Below are 23209 nucleotides of genomic sequence, written 5' to 3'. Positions count from 1 at the left end.
GATATATATATATATATATATATATATACACACACACACACACACATAAAATATATGTGTATATATATATATATACATATATATGTGTGTGTATATATATATGTATATACACACATATATTTATATAGCACAGAAGGAAAAATTAAAGATAATAGCAAGTGAGGTTAAAGCTCACAGTAGCTAGAACAGAGAGGTAAGGAAATCAGATCAAGACACAGGAGTAAACTAAACAGTAGAATTCAGTGAAGGGGCAAACATCCATCCCTATACACTTAAGTAGTGTTTTTTAAAAAAATTGACATTTAATTGATGTATAACATCATGTTTGTTTCAGGTACAAATAATGATTCAATATTTTGTATTTATTGCAAAATAATCGTCATAATAAGTCTAGTTAACATCCATCACCTTACATAGTTATCAAAAAATTGTTTTTTCTTGTGATGAGGACTTTTAAGATCTACTCCCTTAGCAGCCTTCAAATGTGCACTATAGTATTACTGACTACAGTCATTTTGCACACCCCTACCCCCCACCTCTGGCAAACCACCAATCTGTTCTCTGTATCTGTAGCTTTTTTTTTGTTTTTTGTTTTGTTTGTTTGGTTTTTAGATTCTACAAACGAGTGAAATCATACAGCATGTTTCTTTCTCTGACTTATTTCACTTAGTATATAATGCCCTCAAGATCCATGCATTTTGTCACAAATGGCAAGATTTCATTCTTTTTTATGGCTGAATGATATCCGTGTGTGTGTGCACGCACACAACACACATATACCACATTTTCTTTCCATTCATTCATCCATCAGTGGACACTTAGGTTATTTCCCTATCTTGGCTACTTGTAAATAATGCTGCATTTCAACAGTTGTTTAGTCATCACTGTTTTAGCTCTGTGTTGATGTTGAGTATTGTAATTGGTTTTTATAATGCTGGCCCCACTTTCTTCCTAAAACCATGACATACTCTGTGCTTAGTTGGCTCCAAAACAATACAGTTTTAAAAGATTAACATTTGGATGGTCATGTCTTTTGTGACATAAATGGAAGATAATTATCTGTATTAGTTTAACATGTTAAAATCAGTCTTCCCAAATTCTTCTTTGACTATATGAAGTGGTTGCCCCAAATTAGAGATAAATATCAAGTCTTTTGCTGGTAAGGTTATACAAACTGTTTATTACCAGAGACTTGGAATACATTTATTTTTTTTTAGCTTTATAGATCTTATGGAAAAGCGTACAAATTGAGTATCAGATAGGACATTTATTATTACTTTTTTCATTCCATCCACCAATATTTATTACATGTCTACTACATGGCAGACATGGGTCTAGGTGCTGGGGGAGAGCAATGAACTACATGGACAAGGTCTCTGCCTTCATAGAACTTGCATTCTAGTGGGAGAGAGAGAAAATAAGAAATAAGCATATATACATGTAATATATTATCAGATAGCAATGTGTGTTGTGAAGAAAAATAAAGGAGAGTAAGATGACGGTGTGGTGGAGGATGATATTTAGATAATGTGATAGGAAAGCCAGGTAGGATATTTACAAATCACTTTTTCTCAGTATATTTGGAAAATTATTTTATGCAAGCCAAACAGTGTTTACAAAGATCAAACCATTTAAAACTTAATAGGAGCAACATCTATTCACCATAGTTTTCTCATCTCTAAAATTAGTACCTACCCCATAGGTTTGTTGAAGAGTTTAAATAAGATTGTGTGTGTGTGTGTGTGTGTGTGTGTGTGTGTGTATGTATGTGCAAGTATAGCCTTGGCACAATGCTTGAGTTATTATCAACTCTCAATAAATGTTGAGTCTCCTTTTTAGCATGACTTTATTTCCTGTTATCTATTTTATATGCATTTATATGAACCAAATAGGTTATGAGTTGACCAAGTCCTCTGTTAAGTACTTTCTTTTCCTGCACATATCTCCAAATTCCAGATTGAAGCTTTTTTCTTCAAATTTAGAGAATACAACTTTTTAAAATTGAGGCATAACATACATACTACCAAGCACAGTAATCTTAAAATATAGTGCTTAATGAGTGTTTTCATAGGTATATACATATGTGGTTACCACCCAGATCCAAATATAAAACATTCCCAGCAAACCAGAAGAAATCTTTGTTCACGCTTAGAGGCATTACTCCCTCCGTATGTTAACGACTATCCTAACTCCTATCTCCATCAATTTTTTTGGCCTGGTTTTGAATTTCATATAAATCGAGTTACATTGTATGTTATCTTTTGTATCTGGTTTCCTTTGCTGAAAATAATGCCTACAAGATTCATACGTGTTGTTAAATTATCACTGGTTTATTCTTTTACAGTTCTGTGTAGTATTCCATAGTACAAATGTATCATTATTTATTCATTCTCCAGTTTATGGTCATTTGAGTTATTTCCATTTTGGGGGAACATTTATGATTAAAGCTGTTGTGAACATTCTTATACATCTTTTGGTAGACATATATTAATTTTTGTTGACTACTTACCTAAGAGTGGGTTTATTGAATCATAGGGTAGGTATATGTTTGACCCTCAATAGAAACTGCCAAGCAATTTTCCAAAGTTGTACCAACTTATACACCTGGTAGTAGTCGATGAGAGTTCTGGTTGCTCCACATTCTAATCAACACTTCAGATGAGTGTTTAGCCATTCTGTGAGTTGTGTAGTGCTGTGTCATTGTCACTTTAATTTACATTTCTTTGATGCTAATGATGCTTGAGTACTTTTCTATATGTTGATGGGCCATTTGGGTATTTTCTTTTTTGAAATTCCTGTTTAGATCTTTTGCCCATTTAAAAAATTGGATTTTTTTTAATTATTGATTTATAGTAGTCTTTTACATTCTTTATGAATTCTAGATACAAAACCTTTGCTGGATTTACGTACTGGGAATATCTTCTGCTGGTCTGTGGCTTAACCATTTGCTCTCTTAATGATATCTTTTGGCGAACAGAAGTTCTTAATTTTAATGAAGTATACGACTTTTTTTTTCCTATTAATAGGCTAGTAACTTTAGTTTTTAGTTAGCAGTTTAGTGGCCTTTTGAATATTTTAAAAAATCTTTGCTTATATGAAGATCATGAAGATATTTTCTTATATTTTCTTCTAGAAGCTTTATAGTTTTACCTTTTACTTTTAGGTTTGTGATCTATCTTGAATTAATTTTTGTTAATGGTGTGAAATTGAGGTCAAGGTTCATTGTTTTTTCACACTAGTTTCCCAAACTCTAGCACCATTGATTGAAAAGGCTGTCTTTTGCCCACACAGATTTTCAGTGGCATCTTTTCATAAAGCAAGTGACCATATATGTGTGGATCTGGTTTTGGACTCTGTTTCATTAGTATATTTGTCCATCCTTTGACCATTGTCACACTAAAACTTTATAGTAAATGTTGAAATCTTGTTGTGTAAGTCCTTCAGCTTTGTTCTTCTTAAAGGTTGAAGTTGGCTATTCTAGGGTCTTTGCAGTTCCATATAAATTTTTGGATTGGTTTTTCAGTTTCCACAAAACGTCTTGCTGGAATTTTGATTAGGATTGCATTGGAGCTATAGATTAATTGGGGGGAATTGGTTGTCATAATAATATTGAGTCTTACAAACCGTGAACTGTGTGTATTTCACCATTTATTTACTTCTTTAAAATTTTTTCTCATCATTTTTTAGCTTTCAGTGTAGCTATCTTACCCGTCTTATGAAGGATTTATTCATTATTTGATTTTTTGTGATTATATAACAAACGCTGTTTCATAAATTTGATTTTCCATTTGATTGTTATTACTATATAGAAATACAATAGAAAAGTCTTGAACTTGTATCAAAAAACCTTACTAGATTCACTTATTCATTGTAGTCGCTTGTTTGTAGATTCCTTTGCATTTTCTACATATATAATCATGTTATCTGTGAGCAAAGACAATTTTACTTTTTCTGATCTTTATACTTTTCTGCCTTTTTATTGCCTTATTTCAATGGCTAGAACCTCCAATATAAAATTGAATAGAAGTGAGGACAGTGGACAATCTTGTTTTCTCCCCAACTTCTGGGGAATATATTCAGTATATTGACATTAAAATTGATGTTAGCTGTAGTTGAGGGATGTGTGTGTATTTTTTTTGGTAGAAGATACCTTTTATCAGATTAAAGAATTTTCCTTCTTCTATTTCCAGATTGCTAAGAGGTTTGTAAAATGATGAATGAGTTATATTTTATCAGATACTTTTTCTGTATCTATTGAGAAGATCCTAGGATTTCTCTCTTTTATTTTGTTAATGTGGTGAGTTACTTTGGTTTATTTCCAAATGTTGAACCAACAACCTTGTTTTCTTGGAATAAATCCCACTTAGTCATATGTATTTTCCTTTTTGTATGTTGCTAGATTTGCCTTGCTAAATTATTATTATTTTTTTTAGAATTTTCATTAATGTTCATGAGAGATGTTGGTCTGTAATTTTCTTTTCTCATAATGTCCATGTCAGGTGTTGGTTTTAGGGTTGTGCTGGCTTCATACAATGACTTAGTATTTCCTTTTTCACTATTTGCTGAAAAAAGTTGTGTAAGATTGGTTTCTGCTACTTTGAATCTGTGGGATCATCTCTTTTTTTCTCTTATAAAATTTATGAAGTAGTCATCAAAATATAGGGTATGGTTATCTTCTTCTGCAGTTGAGGAACCTGAAGCTCAGAGAAGTTAAGCAGGACTAGTCAGCTGGTAGTTACCGATCTGGTATTAAAAACCAGTTCTGTCTTACTTCAAAACCCGTGATGCATAATGTACATGGAGGAAAGTGACTGACCAAGTGGTCATATGGAGGTCTTAAGAAATACTAGAAGTTATTCTTTTGAAAGCTGAGAGAACTTCTTTTGGAAACTTACTTTCTGCTAGTCTAAGAATCACACTCCTGATGACTGCTTCTTAGCTGTTTGTGAGGGTTGTGGCTTAAAGCAGCTAAGCTTTATAATTCTCAGCTGGCTCTGTCCAACGAAAAGCCTGTCCCTTCCAAAACTGAACAAATCAGTTTTATTTCTCTGTGGTAACAACTGGTTACTTGGAATTTACTGGAATTCCTCTTTTTCCAAATCCACATAATCCTGGCAAAAATTCTTTGGCTTTGTAGAAGTTAAGATATTTCCTAGCATATGATAGCTAGGAGTCAGCTCATCCTATACTGACAGGACCAAGGATAGGGGAAAAAACTTCATACAAGGGAAATATAAGGTGATTTTTAAGACTTATCTAGTACTTTATTTCCCCCTTAGTTCAAGCATTCTCATCAGAGAGGCTTTCTTATAAAAATAAAGTTAACTTTTATTTCACGTAGAAGCGTCTTTTCTTTCTACGGGGTACAAAGTACATGAAAAGGGGTACTTGTTTGTTGATCATTAAAAACTTCAGGTTTTCAAACAATTATTTACTAATGACATCTCATGCTGTAGCTATTTATTTTTTATTTTTAGAATTGTATTGGAAATGTTTGATTCCTTTATGATTTTTCAACAAGTTATATAAAGTTGTTTAGTCACTAAAATTTATACTGTGCCCATGACATTATTTTATTCCCTTCATATGAAAGCCTCAATAAGTTTTTCTTGTTTCCAATTAACTTAATTAGAAAGTCTGGCTTCGTTTGAAACAGCTTCTCATTTTTAAAGCATAAAGCGTTATTTAGTGAAGCCTATAAAAGAATAATATGAGAGAAGGTAATTCTTTTTAGGAGAAAAATGTTCTGTGTTAGTAAAACCTCAGGATTTTAGAGCTGAAAACTTTTCTAAGAGATCATTTAATCCTTTTAGTACTTGTGATATTGATATCTTAATGGGATTATTTTGCTGACAAATATAGTATTTATTGCTTTCTAAAATCCTTTGTTGATTATGGGTGCCTCCAACAATGGAGACACAAATTTAATTTAAAGGAATAGATATTATTGAGAAAAACAATTTATTCAGTCTTTCATGCAGTAAAATTTGATGGAGGGCATTACGTATTATGCCAGGTGCTCCTAGGTACACAAATGAAAGCAACACAACCATTGCTCTCAGTGGTCACAATCATTGGAAAAAAAAAAAAGGAATAGATATTATTTTTAGCCTTGGTCACCTTAAAAATTGGAGTTAAAGTGTTGGCCCTTTTTAGTTCTGCTGGTAATAGTAGATCTTATTCTCTTGCCATTCTATAGGTCTAATTGGTTAATATGTGGACTCTAATATTTAGTAAGGTTAATTATTAGGGTGAAATTAAGGATTTCATTTTGGTTTTTATATAAAGCTAGACATAAATAGACTTCATAGTTAATTATTTATGCTGAATAATAAAAGTTTAAGTTTGGAGGTTCTATATATTATTGGGAACACTTGCTCTAGAAGTTGTATTAAAAATTTGATAGAAAAATAGGAAGTTGATTGATTTTATTGTAATAATTTTGTGAAACAGGAAAGATATTTTAAATTATCAAGGTAAACTGTCAAAAATAAGTATTTAGAAAGGAATGTTTTAATGTTGAATTACTTATGAGCTGACAACTGTAATCTTTTGCCTAAGATTAATATCATAGTACAGTGCTTTAAAAACTTTCATAGCAAAGGCTTGTCAGTTTTTCCCATTTTTAGGAAAAATTTTTAGGGTATTATTTCTTAAAATATTTGTTTAATAAAAAGAAAAATTACTAATATTCTGGATGAAGTTTTCTTTCCAAATGAAGTTTTCTCTTTTAACCTTACTGTGTTCTCACTTGTAACGTTCAAGTCATATTGTTGCTGGCAAGGTCTCCTGACTAGTGAATTTATTCTCCTATCGTAAATGTTCTGATGTCATTATTTCCTTCTCTGTCTTTTATCATGGCTCAGTCATTTTATGGGAACCTGACACAGTGACAGGCAAAAGGTTAGCTGGAAGAGAAAAGAGATGAAACTGAAACTAAAAGTGATTCAATATATACTAAGTTATCAGTTACTACTTGCATATTATCTTGGTAAATTTTATATTTGTACTGGCTTTTCCTTGTGTTTTTAGGAGCCCTGTTTGGAGTATCTCCTTTGGTCATTTAGTTAACAAATCTAAGTGCCTATTATGTGCATAACATTTCTGTGACTATCTAGCTCATTGATTTGTGCTCAAGTGATAGTATCCAATTTTAATAGTAACTTTCTAAAACATGCAGAGCTTAGTCTTCCCCACATACAGGGCTTAATCTTCCCGACAAATTATATGTGTGTATTTTAATGGCAAAAATAAATGGATTTATTCATATTCTACCTCTCTGCCATCGGCACAAATAAATAGGTTTAACTATATTTCCTGTTAGCACTTTCTGAAGTTTTATTGAATGAGATGTCTAAAATGAGTAGTAGATATTATCTGTGTTGCAATTATCTTTGGATTCCAATTACTTACACCGTCTCTTTACAACTGATATTCAAAAATAGTTTCAAAAGTTTGAACAATTTTAACATAAAATTTCTGTTCCGCTTTTGTAATACATTTTTATTTCCTTCAAAGTAATACATACACATAAAAAATCAAACAGCACTAAAAGATTAAAATGAAAAATTGCAGTCTCCTTTCTAGTTCTTCCCCACTCTCCAGTCCTGCTCCTCAGATATAATCACTCCGAATTCTTTTCACTGTTTCTTGTGGTATTTATCTACGTAATTTAAAATAATATGCCTCTTCTGCAAATTTCTTGGCTTAAGTAATTCTTGTATGTTATTGAGAATTTAGGTCTCTTAGAGTCCTTCCCTTTCACTCTTCTTCCATTCTCTTATTGTAGCTATGTCACAATTTTAAAATCTATTTTTGGTATTTACATTTTTTGATTATGAAAGTATTGTTTACTGTTGAACTAAGTCTACTTAAAAAAAAAAAGCATCCAGTGTTACTATTAAAATATCTGAAGCTAATCTGATTTCTCTCTGGACGTTTTTAGGATTTTCTTTATCCTGGTGTTCACAAATTTTGTGATGTTGTGCCTTGGTATATGGCTTTTTTTCAATCATGTGCTGATATATATATTTTTTAATTTAGGAGATTCATGTCTTTTAGTTTGGGGAAAATTTCCTATGGTTTTTAATAATTTCTCTTTTTTTCCTCTCTTCAATTCTTTCTTTCTGGACTTACTATTAATTGGCCATTGTATCTCCTATTTTGACAGTGTATCTCTTGGATTAATTGCTTAATTAAAAAAATTTTTTTTTCTCCCCAAGTCCATCTAAGTCTTAGGATTTTTGTTTTATTTTTCTTGTTGTCCTTCACTTCATCTTCTCATCCTTCTACTGACTTACAAAAATTTTGTTATTGTAGTTCTAATTTCTCCAAGAGCTTTCTTGTTCTCTGTTCCCATTTCAGTATTATGTTTTTGTTTCATGGATGCAATATCTACTCTTACCTCTCTGAGATTATTAATAACATATTATCGGTGTTTTCTTCTGTTTCTTTTTCCTGCCATTTCCTAATTTCTTGTGGCTCATTTTAGTCTTTGCCTTTCTATTGCAAGCTTTCATCAGATCCTTAGAGTCTTCGTTCTCTCAAAAGCAGACTCTAAGATAGGGAGATGATTCTAGGAATTATAATCAGAGAATGGGGAAGTGAGACAGTACAAGAGGAAAACTAGTAAAGAGTATATTGATTGAGTGGATTACTGCTGTGGGCAGCTGGGTTTCAATATTACTGGAGACTCTCAGAGAGACCCTATGCTGTCCAGTACTAACCACTAGCCATGCACTGTTATTTAAATTTAAATTACTTAAATTAAATAAAATTTAAAATTCAGTTTTTGGTCACACTAACCACATCTCAAGTGCTCAATAGCCACTTGCAGCTAGTGGCTGCCATATAGGGTAGTGCAAATATCGAACATTTCCATGCTGGTTTAGACCATGATACCACAGAATTGTCTCACTGAGGTGCAGGGAAGCTGGGTACTTTATCTGCCAACATCTGTCCCTTATTGGTTAAAGGTTGCTCCTGGCATTCTTTTTTTTTTTTTTCCCACACCAAAACAGTACTTTATTTTGTAAATTTTGACCCATTATTACTCCCATGTTATGGTTTTTTTCAGCTGTCAAGTGTACAAGGTAAAGAAAAAATTTAGTTAGGTGGGGGTTGTACCTGGAAAATAAATTTCTTCAACTCCATATACACGTTTCAGAACTGCTGGGTCCCAAGTCCCTCTATGAACTCCTGGGCTGCCAGTATCATGTGCAGCCTACAAAGCTACACTATCTGAATAGCTTATTAATTCTGCATATCAGGTCAATCAATGTGTCAGCCTGTAACAGACTGCACACTTTTAACTGAACGTAGCAAAATATTCACTCTCTAGAACTTTACATCATCATTTGATGTCAAACAATGAAGCAAATCCCAACAGTATATACAAAAAACAGCTTTGCATTTACAAAAGATTGTTTTTCCATACTGATTAATCCAGGCAGCTAACACATTGGTTTGTGCAACTTTTTTGAAGAAAAATAAATCAATTACTAGCAGAACTATTAGTTGATCACTCATCCATTGACAACTTGCATCATTTATTCAGTGCTATATTAAATAATGTATTGGAAGATAGATTAATTAATAGCTCCAAGCGTCCTAACAATTTAAATGAAAATTACAAAATGTTTGAGACCCTATTTTGGAATACAAAGGGTGTTTGACTTCCAATTTCCATTCTCTGTAGAACAAGAACAGGTCATTCCTTTATGGACATGCATAAAATACATCACATTTTCTGTTCTGCTGATGCTATAAATTCAATACCAATTCTCCAGCCAGATCAGTTATGAGCATAAAGTATATCATGTAACCTCAAATCTCTAACAGTGGAAGGCTTACACAAGAATGGATGTTGCTAGAATAATGCTGCTTCCTTTGATGTGAAAACTCAGCATCCATCTCCCTCCCCCTCAGATGATTCTTCAGCATGTTAGAGCAGTGAGGAATGGTTTTAATCCCATACCCAAGTTAGAGTGAAGACATTGGTCACATAATACACATGCTCCATTTTTTTAAAAAATTCTGAATCTTGGGCAACTGTTCTCCTGTAACTACTTTACAGTTTCTAAAAGCAGTTATTGTCCAAAGCTGGAAGAACTTAAGTCTTCTCAGATGAGCATGTGAATGAATGGAGGGAGGTAAACAAAATATAAAAAAGATGAGGTCTGATAGGGGAGCAGCTAGATAAGAAAATCAAAAAAGGAATAGTAATTTAAAGTTTATTCCAGCTATAATGCAGGTTATTCTGACTTTCAGGTAGCATCACATGGCGTACTTCTGAGCCCATTCCTGAGTTATTCTGTTGTACTTATCTCTGTTTTATAGATCTGTGCAATCTCTGGCACTAGGGGATCATCTGGGTTTGGATCACATAGCAGTGAACAAATGGATAAAAGAAATTTAGAAGTAGTTAAAGCAGGAGACCACTGTGATCTTAGAATGTTGAGACAAATGCTGCCATTACTGTTAATATTTGGATGATAAATTTTGTTGTAAATGCAACCTTAGGTGGTTTGAAGGGGTAGTCTGTAGGAAATGAACTGTCAAAAAGAATACACCGCCTTGATATGGGCTGTCATTAGGTCCCGTAATTGTAGCTTGCCAGTGAAACATATCATCCCCAACTGGACCTGCAGAACATTGTGCTGCAGGGTCACGGGCCAAATCACCAAGTTCTTTATTAATCCGTTTCAGTGCCATAGTCTGTGCTTTTCGTTTGGCTCCGTACTATTTTGGTGTGTGCTCAAAGGTCAGGCCAAAACTCTTGATTATCCCGGCGGCTGGGAAGGATTGTCTTTTGTCTCACACCAGCTCTGCCAGACACAGGGGCAGAGGGGCCGGGGCCTCCCTCAAGCTGCAGCCTGGCCTCCTCCCTGCGTGGCAGCTGGTGCCTCTCTGGCCCTACGGGGCTCACGCGCACGACCTCTCCTGGCGTTCTTAACTCCCTGTTACTTCTGGCCTGTGTCAGTCTGCTATCTCACCTCTATTTTCTACTAGGTGCCTGCTATACCAAATGCAGAATTTCTCTAGATCTCTGGTCTCTAGAATTTCTCCAGAGACCAAAATTCTGGTCTGCCAGTCTGAAGGGAAGTAGTTGCTTGACTGAACACAGTGGAGGCAGCGTCTTATCAGTATAAATATGTAGGTTTTCAATCAAACTCCCCAGATTTTAGTGAGAAATCTTACCCCAACATTCTATGGCAATTGCTATCTTCAAGTGCTGGATCTTTGGAGGGGTCTGTGAGTAAATTGACTTCCTATTCTTTTTCCTTACTGTAGGCATTTAGGTTTCAATCTTTTTTGATCTGCAAATTACCACCCCTTTGGAGCTTAAGGAAAATTACGATATATAGTGTTTCAAACGTACGGAAAAGTATAAAGAAAAATATACGTGCAATTCTTGTAGTGCTGTGGTAAACCCAACTAGGCCGTGATGTATTGTTTTGTCTTTTCTTTTCCCTCCCTCCCTCCCTTCCTTTTCTTCTTTCTTTTCCTTCAATGCCAAGATCTCTTATATGATTAAATTTTGGGAGACTTGCCAACACTCACTGATATCAAGGCAGCTAAGATTTGTATTGGTTTTTCTCCTCTACTTTGCTGTGTTTAGTTTGGTAATATTTTATTGAGAATTTTGTGTCTATTTGCATAAGACATTTTGGCATTTAATGTTCTTTTCTTGTAACATCTGTTCTCATCTGGTTTTGATATCAGGGTAGCACTAGACTTATGAAAAAGTTGGTGAGTGTTAACATCTTTTTCTGTTATCTGAAACAGTTTTTACAAGATTAGGATTAGTTGTTCCTTAAATGCTTGTTTGAACTACTCCGTTTGGGGCTAGCTGTATTTTTTGTGTGTGTCACACTCCTTCCTTCTGTTTTAATATTTTTCTTTATAACACAGAAATATCTTTCAGTTAGGTTCAGTTTGTGTAAGCTCTTTTTGTGTGTCTGAAAGTTCCTTTGTTTAACTCTCACTTTTGAATGATAGTTTACCAAGATGTAGGATTCTAGATTGTCAGGTTTTTTTCTCCTGGGTTTTTCTTCCTCAAATATCTTTAGAAAATTTTCCAAATTTCTTCTTTTTTTAAGTTTGGCATGACCAGGAGGCTTGGGTCTTATCTAAATGTTAGGTCTGAAGGTCTAACAAATGGAAATTAATTTTTTAAATGGATATCCCAGTTTTTAATTAGACACCAGCAATATTTATGACATAAAGTTACTTATAGTCTCAAATATCTTTAATTTTAATGGAAACATTTCCTCCAAAAGATTAAACCAGAATTTCTGAATCATGGCTCCATATCAGAACCTACTGATTTGACTGGTTTGGGATGTGGGTCTAGGAAGGCTTGGGTTTAGTTAGGCTTGGGTTATCTTTTGATGTGTCCCGGTAATTCTAATGTATAGATAGAGATTAAGAAACACTGAGTTACAAATTGATCTGTACTTCAGTGAAATTTTAATACAAATTTCAGCAGTCTTTTTCTTTTTTTTTTTAAAGTTACTGACAATCTAATTCAAAATTAGATTGAATCTAATTTACAGGACTTCCCTGGTGGTCCAATGGTTAAGACTCCATGCTTCCACTGCAGGGGGCACGGTTCGATCCCTGGTGGGGGAGCTAAGATCCCTCATGCTGTGCAGCGGCTGAAAAAAAATGTTTTTTTTACATGGAAAGACAAATAGTCAAAGCAATTTAAAAAAAAGAACATAGTTCAGACTACCTGATTCAAGATTTATTTAATTGCAGTATGTAGTAGAAATAAGATAGACATTATGGATCAATAGAATAGAATCGAGTGTCCAGAAATAGACCCACACACATAAGATCAGTTGATTTTTAGCAAAGGTGCCAAGGCACATCAAAGGAGGAAGTTACAGTCTTTTCAACAAATGTCCTAGAACAACTGGCTAGTCTGTGGGGGAAAAAATGAACACTGACTCTTACACCATACACAACACAAGGGTTATAGACCAAAATTTAAAAATAAAAAAAACTTTAAAACATCTAGAAGAAAATTCTGAAAAAAAAAATACCATAAAAGAAAAAAAATAATTAACTGGACTTCATTACAATTAAAAACTTTTCTTTGAAAGCTATCAGTAAGAAAATGCAAAGGTAAGCACTAGCATGGGAAAACTGTTTATAATAAATATATCTGACAAATGACTTCTATCCAGAATATTTAAAGATCTCTTACAACTCAATAAAAAGAAAAAAAATGATCAAATTAAAATTAGGCAAAAAATGTGAACACTCCTGCTAGGAATGTAAAATTGTACATTCCCTTGGAAAATGTTTTGGCAATTTAGCTTATGATCTTGGAGTGCTCTCCTAAGTATTTAATGAAGAGAAATAAAAACATATCCACATAAAAATTTGTTCATGTATGTTTGTAGCACTTTAGTTCATAAAAGCCGTAAATTAGAAACAACCCAAATGTTCATCACAGGTGAGTAGGTAAACAAATTGTGGTATATCCCTACAATGGAATACTACTCATTAATAAAAGGGAATGAATTATGAATACACACAACATGTGTGAATCTCAGAACATTAGCAAAACCTTATGCTAAATGGAAGAAGCCATATCCAAAGGAGTAAATACTGTATAATTCAGTTTATATACAATTCTAGAAAATGAAAAATTATTTATAGTGTCACAAAGCAGATCAGTGATCTGCCACCTAGGGCCAGTGGTAGGGGGAATTGAATACAGAGGAGTTTGAGGGAACTTTTGTTGGTGGTGGAAATATTTATATCTTAATTGTGGGGATAATTACACAGTTGTACAATATTTGTCAAAAATCATTAAACTGACCATTTTAAATAGCTGTAAATAAATTTGACTTCAATAATTTGATTTTAAGAAAAGTAACACTGGATTGGACAATCTCATATTCTTGTCCAGTTACCATAGTATATAATTATGTGTCCTTTTCATAAGTTTTTATTTATTACTTTACTATTATGGGTATACACTGACAGTTTAATTTGTATTATAATAAAATAAAATTCTAAAATGAAAATTACATTTCAAGAAGGATCATAACTGCTCTTTTTAACTGTGTGAGTGTGTGTGTGTGTGTGTGTGTGTGTGTGTGTGCATGCGCGCGTATGTGTAGAGTCTTTACTATAGGCATCCTCTTCCAAAACAAAATAAAACAAAAATAAACAAACTGGAAATTGTAGCTTTATTTTACATAGTGCAGAATAAAATAGGCAAAGACAATTTTGGGAATGAAATTGTAGCTTCTCTAGTTTTTATTTTGTGACTTCAAATCCATGTTAGTGGTTAAATTACAGTGTTTATGGTTGAATGTGGCGTATTTATTGTGGAGAAAGTATATGTATGGTCTTGGCTCATTTACTAATAAAATATTTTAACCTTTAATTGAATGTTGCTATAGCATGGATGTTAAATGTATGTTACAACTGCATTCTGTTGTATAATACTGGGAACGTTTTTATTATTTACATAGTAATAAGGTGAAAAACTGTATACTGTTTAAAAAATATATGGATAATAGCTATTTCAGATCTTTCATGTGAGCCTATTAAAGCAAAAAAAAGGTTAAATACTGTTTTGTATATGCTGAATTCGCTGCTGCACAAAATAGAATGCAATGGCCATGTTTTCAGAGTGTTGGAGTGATTGTAAACAGACTAAGAAGTGCTGAATCAGGCACTCTAGGACTTTGACAGTTGCCCTGGAAACAGGGTGCATTATACTTGCTAGCAATAATCTCCCTCCCTCCCTCCCTTCTTCCCTTCCTCCCTGTTTCTCTCTCCTCCCCCACTCCCTCCCTCCTCTTCCTTTCCTGTTTTTTGATGATGGCAGTGCAAGTTGAATTTGTATATTGATCTAGGCTCACACTTAATGTAAATGATTTTTTAAAATTGAGTTCAATGAAGGAAAATTAAACTATAGTTTTAATTAGGCTATATTGTACAGTACCTGAAACTGAAAGGCTAAATAAACTGACATCTTTTAAAGTATTACATTTTCTCAGCATCTGTTATTGAGTTAAGAAGGTAGATTGAAATTTGTAATTTACTAAGTGACCTTGGATAAATTAAGCCCTCTGTTTCTCAGTTTTCTCATTTGTAAAATGGCAATGGTAATAGTACCACAACTCCTAGTGGTGATGTAAAGATTAGATGAGCTAATGTATTTGAGGTGCTGGCACATAGTAACTTCTCAACAAATGTTTGCATATCATCATCATGATCATATCCAAAGTAAAACAACTTCTATACCTCACTATGGCTAGTATAATATACGTGTTACTAAGCAATATAATGTATTTAAAAGAAAAATGCTGGTAATGACACTTGCAAATAAACAAAAAGAAGTGTATTGTAAATTTTAGATCATATATGTGGTTGAATTTTTAAATTGTATTTATTGCCAATGTATTAGGTTTTGTAATGGTCATTTAGATAGGAGCAATATTCATTCATTTTTAGAGTTTTTGGCCAGTTTTCATATATTTTAAAATAGCTGTAAAGACATAATGACAGTTTTCATACACACATATTTTAACATTTTGGTGCATGCTGTAGTAGATTATATCTTCAGCATCTGACAGCATGTAGTGACAATATTGATTTCTTCCTTATTCAATCATCTAGCAAATACATATCGTGTACCTACTGTGTACCAGATGCTGGGGATATCACAATGAACAAGACAGTCAAGATTCTTGCTGTCATGAAACTACTGTCATGAAACTTAGAAATCATCATTGGGGAAGGTACTGGGGAAGAGTGGTTGGATAAAACAACACGTAAAAGAACAAGATAGCTTCAGAAAGTGTGATAAGTCCTGAAGAAAAAAATAAAACAGGCTGGTGGGATACAGTGTCCCTGGAAGGACTAATTTAGATTGCATGGTTATAGAAGACCTTTGTAAGACGATGACATTTGAGCTGAGACTTGAATAGATGAGGAGACAGTCTCATGAAGACCTGGGGATGGAATTTCTGGTTAGTGGGAATAGGAGTGAAACTGCTTCTTAGACCTGATAAGCTTGGCATATTTGAATACTTTAAAAGATGAGTATTGCTAAAGGGTAACGATTGAGTGGAAGAGTGGTAAAGGAGATGGTGCGTAAAGATAGGCAGGGATCTATATTTCACATTTAGCCCTGGGAATCATTTCTTACTGACTCTGTGAACCTTGATGCCACTAGCAAAGAGAAGTATGGAAAACATGTGGTTGGTGTTAACAATGTGGCTTTTAGGAAACCAAAAAAATATCCACAGAGGTTTTCATTGCAGATTTGGAAGTATAATAAAAGAAATAATCATTAATTTTGTAGGCTCTGGAGATAAATCAGACCTGACTGATTCCTGGCTTCTTTTTAGTGAAATATCAAGGTATAAAAATTTGTTTTGAAAGCAGTGGAGGAGAAAACTTGTACATAGCACCCTTTCCTCCTATTATATGTGTATTTATTATATAACTACATAAATATATTCATATATATGGATATGTGTATACATAGGGATTGATATAGACACATATATGAATACTAATAATTTTGGTTCATGTTTTGTGAATGCTATTACAAGATATGAACCTCTTATATTTATAAAGAATTACCAACTATGCAGTTTGCTAGTAGTTTTCTATTTTGGATTAATGCACTTTGACAATTAATCTTTCAGTCACTGGAATAGTGAATTAGTCACTCTTTGCTTTACTCACTTTGATAATTTACTTGAATATCATGGATTTTATGAAGGGATAGACTGATTTGTTTAAGTTTTCCCTTATAAGTTTAACTTCTGTCATGTTGATAGGTGATTTTTCTCTTTCTGTTTCAGGGCCACAGGCCACAAGTATCCTTTGCTCTAGTCAACCGTCTGGAAATTTTATGCCACTGATAATTACTAGAAAGATAATAATGGAAAAACATTAGCTAAGTGCCTACTATGTATATGTGCACAATTGATGATTTCTCCTTCTGGGTTGGTGATTAGAATTTGAATATGAAAAAATATAGTTTTATGCTCTTTCTAGCAGGTGATAATTCTTTTTATTTCACTTTCAGTTATGATCGCTAGTTCACCTCTGGTATTGAGAAAATTGTCACAAATTTTAAAAAATTACAAACAATTCATGCTTATGGTTAGCAATTTAAATATTAGAATAAGAAAAATGGAAAGTAAAAGTTCCTGACCCCTGCAGTCTTATTCCCCAGAGATAAACTTTGCTAACAGGTTCTTGTGTTTCCTTCTAGAATTTTAGATGTTTATGCAAGCATATGTAAGGGTATGTTTGTGTGTATAAATTTACATATATAGTGTATCTTCCTTTCCTTTCTCTTTTTACATGTATAGAATCTACAGTACTGTTCTGCAACTAAGTGTACCATTGCTTCATACATATTATTGATATCTATAGACCCATCTTTTTTTTTTTTTTTTGGTTGCTTCGGGTCTTAGTTGCGGCATGAGGGATCTTCAATGAGGCATGTGCAATCTTTCGTTGTGGCATGCGGGCTCCAGAGAATGTGGGCTCAGTAGTTGTGGCTCACGGGCTCTCTAGTTGTGTCACAGGCTCAGTAGTTGCGGTGCAAGGGCTTAGATGCCCCGCAGCATGTGGGATCTTAGTTCCCTGACGAGGGATCTAACCTGCATCCCCTGCATTGGAAGGCGGATTCTTAACCACTGGACCACCTGGTAAATCCCCCATCTTGTTCTTTATAACAGCTGCATGGTAGTCCATTGTTTGAATACAGTGTAATTTATTGACCTGGCTTCTATTGTTAAATAGTTTCCTTGTAATTTGTATACTTGCATCGTGTATAAGTTTATCCATAGGCATTGCCTTTAAAAGTTTTAGAGCAGTTGCCAAGTTGTCTTTCAAAATAGTAGCAACAATTTATATGCCCCTCACTGTGTTCCAGTATTTCCCTTTTATATTCTAGCTAATGCACAAAAACAAAAACAGTTGACTGTAGATAGGTAAATTTTATTGATAAACAGAAATATTTTTTGTTATGGTAAAAGTACCATTTATTTTCTTTTTCTTTCTTTCTTTCTTTTTTTTTTTTTGGTATCTTGTGACATCTTTATAAATACTCACATGGCAAAAGTTGAATTTTACATTTAATCTCAAAGATGGTAGTACAGAGCTCAGCATGCTTGTTAGAAAACTTATACAGGACATGAATGATCTAAAGTGGTTAAAATAAATGATATTTATTTTAATATTTAGTTATTATATGCAAGCTAATGTTCATGTAATTCAAATAACAATAAGTACATTTTTAGACTTCTCAGTATGGACTTTTTCTGTCATTAAATATAGTTAATATAGTTTTAAAATGAATGAGTAAAATGGATTTAAATTTTGCAGATTGGATCAGGCAAGAATCATCAATGGATGCTAAATCTATCAACCACTGTGCCACCAGGGAGGCCCAATAATAGTGACTTTTAAGAGCTGTTTATAAAACTAAAGATTTTCGATCAGCGGTATTTTATTATGTATTAAGTAGGGAGAAATAATTCCAAAATCTAGCTATACCTCATTGCCAGAAATGCTAATTCTTTGTTAGAGAGTTTCTCATACAGAACAGTGTGGCTACTATGATTAGCAGGTGTTAAATACTGGGTTACAAACTAAATGTTTTTAAAATCTTGAATTGGGAAAGATTAGTGTGGGCTACATGTTAGGACTCTGAAGAAAGTGCAAAAGTTTGTGTGTTAGTAGTGGTGGTGAGGTGAGATAGAAGAATTGGAAGGAAATGGCTAGAGGAGAATTCAAACTTGGAGAAAGTGAATTTGGAAGTAAATTTCCATGTAAATGCTACCACTGTAGAGCAGTGGTTTCCAATCTTTTCTTTTCTGAGGATACTTGTCTCATTGATTTTAATATTCACTCCCCGCCCCCCGACATTTTAAAACCTCTGAAGTCTGGGTGTGCCTTACGATCAGTGGCATCTGACAATCAGTGTCAGTGTGGATTGAAGTCAGTTCTTCCATAAAAGATTTGTGTTTGCTTCTGCCATAGCGTGGGGGCCCTAGCAACCTGAGACCATTTTAAATTAAATTTAGTGCTTGAGAATTTGGACCACACTAGTAGCATGAATTCAGATTACAACTCCCCCCCCCCCCCCCCCCCGCCAAAGTTAGGAAGACAAGTTTCTGTGCTGTTGCTTTTCATATAATAGGTTTCTCTTTTTCTCCTATATACTTTCTTTTTTTTTCTATATACTTTTGTCATAGCTTTATTATAGGGTTTCCTATTAGACTCCCCATATTGGGCATTTTTTGTTCTCAGATGTACATAAAAATAATGGTGATAAAATATCTTTTTTTCCCTTCCTGGCTAACTTTCATATCCTTACTATTTGGATATATGTCCTTAATTATATTATTCCTATTCATGGTTTCACAATATCTTTAATCTTGCCTGACCCAGAGGAATCCCTCTAAAAGTAAAATAACACTCTACATTTATAGTTCAAGCTCCCTTAAGCCATTTATCTTGGTGAGAGGTTGCAAAGTAGTCATTGTCAGTTTTTGGTTTGGAAGACATTTGGGGCAACATTGTAGAATAGGTGAATGAGTATACATATGCCTTGGAGTTAGTCCTGCTTTTGAATCCTTTGCAACTTACTTTTGCATGTTACTTAACCTTTCTGAACCTTAGCTTCCTCATCTAGAGAATGGATATGATAATACCACTCTGATGATGTTATTGTGAGCCTTCCACGAGGTAGTATATGTAAAGGTCTAGTGTGGCATCTGGCACAGATGTGGTGCTGAATAGTTGATTGATTTTGGGGGCTTGACTGTAATAGCTGTTGTTTTTGGTTTCTCAGGATATTCCCTTCTACTCAATCCCTCTTCTTTTTTTTCTTTTTTTGGGGTACGCGGGCCTCTCACCGCTGTGGCCTCTCCCTTTGCGGAGCACAGGCTCTGGACGCGCAGGCTCAGCGGCCATGGCTCACGGACCCAGCCACTCCGCGGCATGTGGGATCCTCCCAGACCGGGGCACGAACCCGTGCCCCTGCATCGGCAGGCGGACTCTCAACCACTGCGCCACCAGGGAAGCCCTCAATCCCTCTTCTTTTAGAAATCTGTCTTTCCCACCCATTCTCCCCCTACACTTCTACCCAACCACCAAAGGGATGGGCACATTACTCATCCTGGTGATCTAGGTTAATCCCGTTGATACAATAGTAGGTCTAAGTCTGAGTGGGCATGTGACCAAAGTCCATCAGAGTCTTGTCCAGCCAGAGATTGATATGCATGCGTTGGAGGAACGGAACCTCTCTTTACACTGCTATTACGAGTGTGAGATTTAGACTATGAAGCTTTAGGCAGCCATCTTCCAATTCCATGTGGAGAAGTTCTGCTTAAATAATAAAGCTAAGGGGAAACTACCAGGGATAAGAGTTGGGTGTGGGGGGAGGGTGGTTAGGGAGAGACACACACACACACACACACACACACACACACACACACACACACACACACACACACACACACACACACACACACACACACCCTAACCAACTGAAGGAGACCTACTTCCATTTTTTTGAGGCCCTTCTTTCTACAGTTTTTCTTTCAGAACTATGCCAATTTCCTGCCCAGCTTTATAAGCCAATGAATGCCCCTTTTGGCTTAATGTGGGTTGAGTTGGCTTTCTGTCACTTGCAATGCAGATTTCCGATGGGTATGATAATGATATTATTTTCCCCAAGAATATTTCATGTTAAAAGAACTGCCTTTATTGCTTCCATGCTGAATATTCAAAAACTAGTGTTCAACAGGCCATTAAATGGAGGATAAATGTCTGGGGAAAGAAAGAAAAATGATGAATTTTTTTTTTTTTTTTTTTTTGTGGTACGTGGGCCTCTCACTGTTGTGGCCTCTCCCGTTGCGGAGCACAGGCTCTGGACGCGCAGGCTCAGCGGCCATGGCTCATGGGCCTAGCCGCTCCGTGGCATGTGGGATCTTCCTGGACCGGGGCACGAACCCATGTCCCCTGCATCGGCAGGCAGACTCTCAACCACTGCGCCACCAGGGAAGCCCCAAATGATGAATTTTTAAAGGAATATCCCTGAGTTTAAGCTATTTTCCATGTCATATGATTCTTTCCAGTGATGGTATAGAGAATACTGTATTGAAAGTAAACTTCTATTCAGATGTGCAAAGAAAAATTGCAGTGTAATTTTAATTAGAAACTGTTAGTCACATTTAGAAGCTCTGATTAAAGGTATAATGGGCAAAATGGATGAAGTTGCATTTGCAGTTTTTTGTGGGTTGGATGTTCACTGCTTTTGCTTCTTAAGGATCTCAGATAGAATGAGCAGGGCCTAACTGGTCTGAAGCTTAAGGGGTGATCCAGAATGCAAGTGAGAGGACCAGAAGGGTAATGAATCAGTGACAGCATTCACAGCTGGTAAAAATGCTCTTTGTGTTCTCATTCAGGATAGTTACTCTGGATAGGGGCCAGGGATCATAATATGGCCACATGCAAGTTTGCAATTTGATTAGACTTGAGAACATGTTAGGGAAGGAAAGAATTTCCTTTAAAATCATGCTGCACACTGAATACTCAGAGTGGTAGAAATGATTTAAGCTGAGAAGCCAAGAAAAAATTTAGTCATTCTTCCAAGTCTAAGGATAGCTGTATCCAGAGAATAGTGTGTAAACTCCTACCATTTGTACTTCTGTTTTCTTTTCTTTGTGTGTATTAGTATTTAAATTTTACCCAAGATAGGAAAAGTGGTTTATGTGGGTGTGCAAGAGATGTGTTTAAAAGTAGATCATAATCCTGTGGATTGACTTAAGTAATTTTCTTTGCAAGTGGTTGCATAGGAGTGTTAAATACAAGTCCTCCTACTAATGTCATATTTAAATAATGCCTTAATATAATATAATGTCTTAGTGAACTGCTTGATTATACTAGAGATTATCCCATGATTCCTTTAATATGTCTCATAAAGTTGCATGAAAGAATGATATTGAGATCCTTTACTGTCAGGCACATAGACTTATTTCATTTAGTATTTATTTTAAAAAATTTGATTACCAGTTATATGTAGGACACCATGATAAATACAAAAAATACAAGAAATAGTCTTTGCTTTAGGCCAATTACATTCTCAGAGAGAGTTAAAATATTTATACAAATATCTGTTACTCAAAGCATTGTATATCATATATCTTGTGCGGACAATAAGTGTTTTAAGTTCTGAACTCTTGTATAGCAGGATTTCATTAGGTAAAGATGGTAAAGAAAAACACTACAGGCAGAGGAAATAGCATATGTGATGGGAACAATCTCAAGTACTATAATTTAGTTGGATTTCAGGGTGTTTCTACTGCTGTTTTGCATTTCAAGAGTTGTGGGAGAACACCACTTTTACCACAACTTGGCTAGTACTGGATGGTGGTAGTGGTTGTATGTATGCAACTTTTTTTTAATGACTGTAGCAGGTTGTTTGGTTTTGATTAAAGGGGAAGCCTACTTTCTCAGCATCCTAGTTAATCTAACCTGTGATCATTTTTCATTACTTTGACATGTTCTAGTCCAGGGGAGGGGATGGTTAGGTTCAGAGAGACTATAAATGTCTAAGTGTGTGTGTGTGTGTGTGTGTGTGTGTGTGTGTGTGTGTGTGTGTGTGTGTTGCTATTTGTATTGGTCTTGGCTGGTTGCAAAGTGAACATGGTAACATTCTTCCTTTGGCCCTATTTTAAGCTTGCTTCTCTATTTGTGGATCTAAGTTATATTTGTGGATATAAAGGCAAAGATTTATATAGCTTTGAAATTCATGTTTATTATTGAGCCCTTGAAATATGGCTAGTGTGGTTGAGAAATGGAACTTTAAGTTTTATTTAATTTTGATTAAATTGTTACATATGGCTACTGGCTATTGTATGGGACAGCACACTTATAGAGCTTAAGCAGTTTTGACTTCTTTTTAGCTCTATGGTGTTGAGAAGGGATGTCCAGATAGTATTTTCACTCACATATGGTAAAGTAAACACAAATTTAAAATAGAATATTATTTTAAATTTATTTAAATATGTTTTTGGTGGTTACACAAATTTTGGTATTGTCAACTTACTAATTAGTTAATAGTTGATTGATTACTTATACTCTTCCTAATACCAAATACTGTATGTGAATGTTCGGAAGTGATATATCAATATTCATAATAGGA

The 23209-nt window shown here is 34.6% G+C and overlaps 1 protein-coding gene and 1 pseudogene across 2 annotated transcripts in view; one reads left to right on the top strand and one right to left on the bottom strand.

Moving 5' to 3' along the window:
* PDE3B (phosphodiesterase 3B) overlaps window positions 1-23209 on the top strand; it is a 177441-nt gene that overhangs the window by 26561 nt on the left and 127671 nt on the right. The gene's annotated exons all lie outside the window — the stretch shown is intronic.
* On the bottom strand, window positions 10276-10713 carry LOC103091395 (ubiquitin-conjugating enzyme E2 D3 pseudogene; annotated as a pseudogene).

The sequence above is a fragment of the Lipotes vexillifer genome, unplaced genomic scaffold (genome assembly GCF_000442215.2).
Source record: "Lipotes vexillifer unplaced genomic scaffold, Lipotes_vexillifer_v1.1 scaffold1762, whole genome shotgun sequence".
In the NCBI taxonomy this organism is placed as follows: domain Eukaryota; kingdom Metazoa; phylum Chordata; class Mammalia; order Artiodactyla; family Lipotidae; genus Lipotes; species Lipotes vexillifer.
This window is presented reverse-complemented; position numbering and strand designations above follow the sequence as displayed.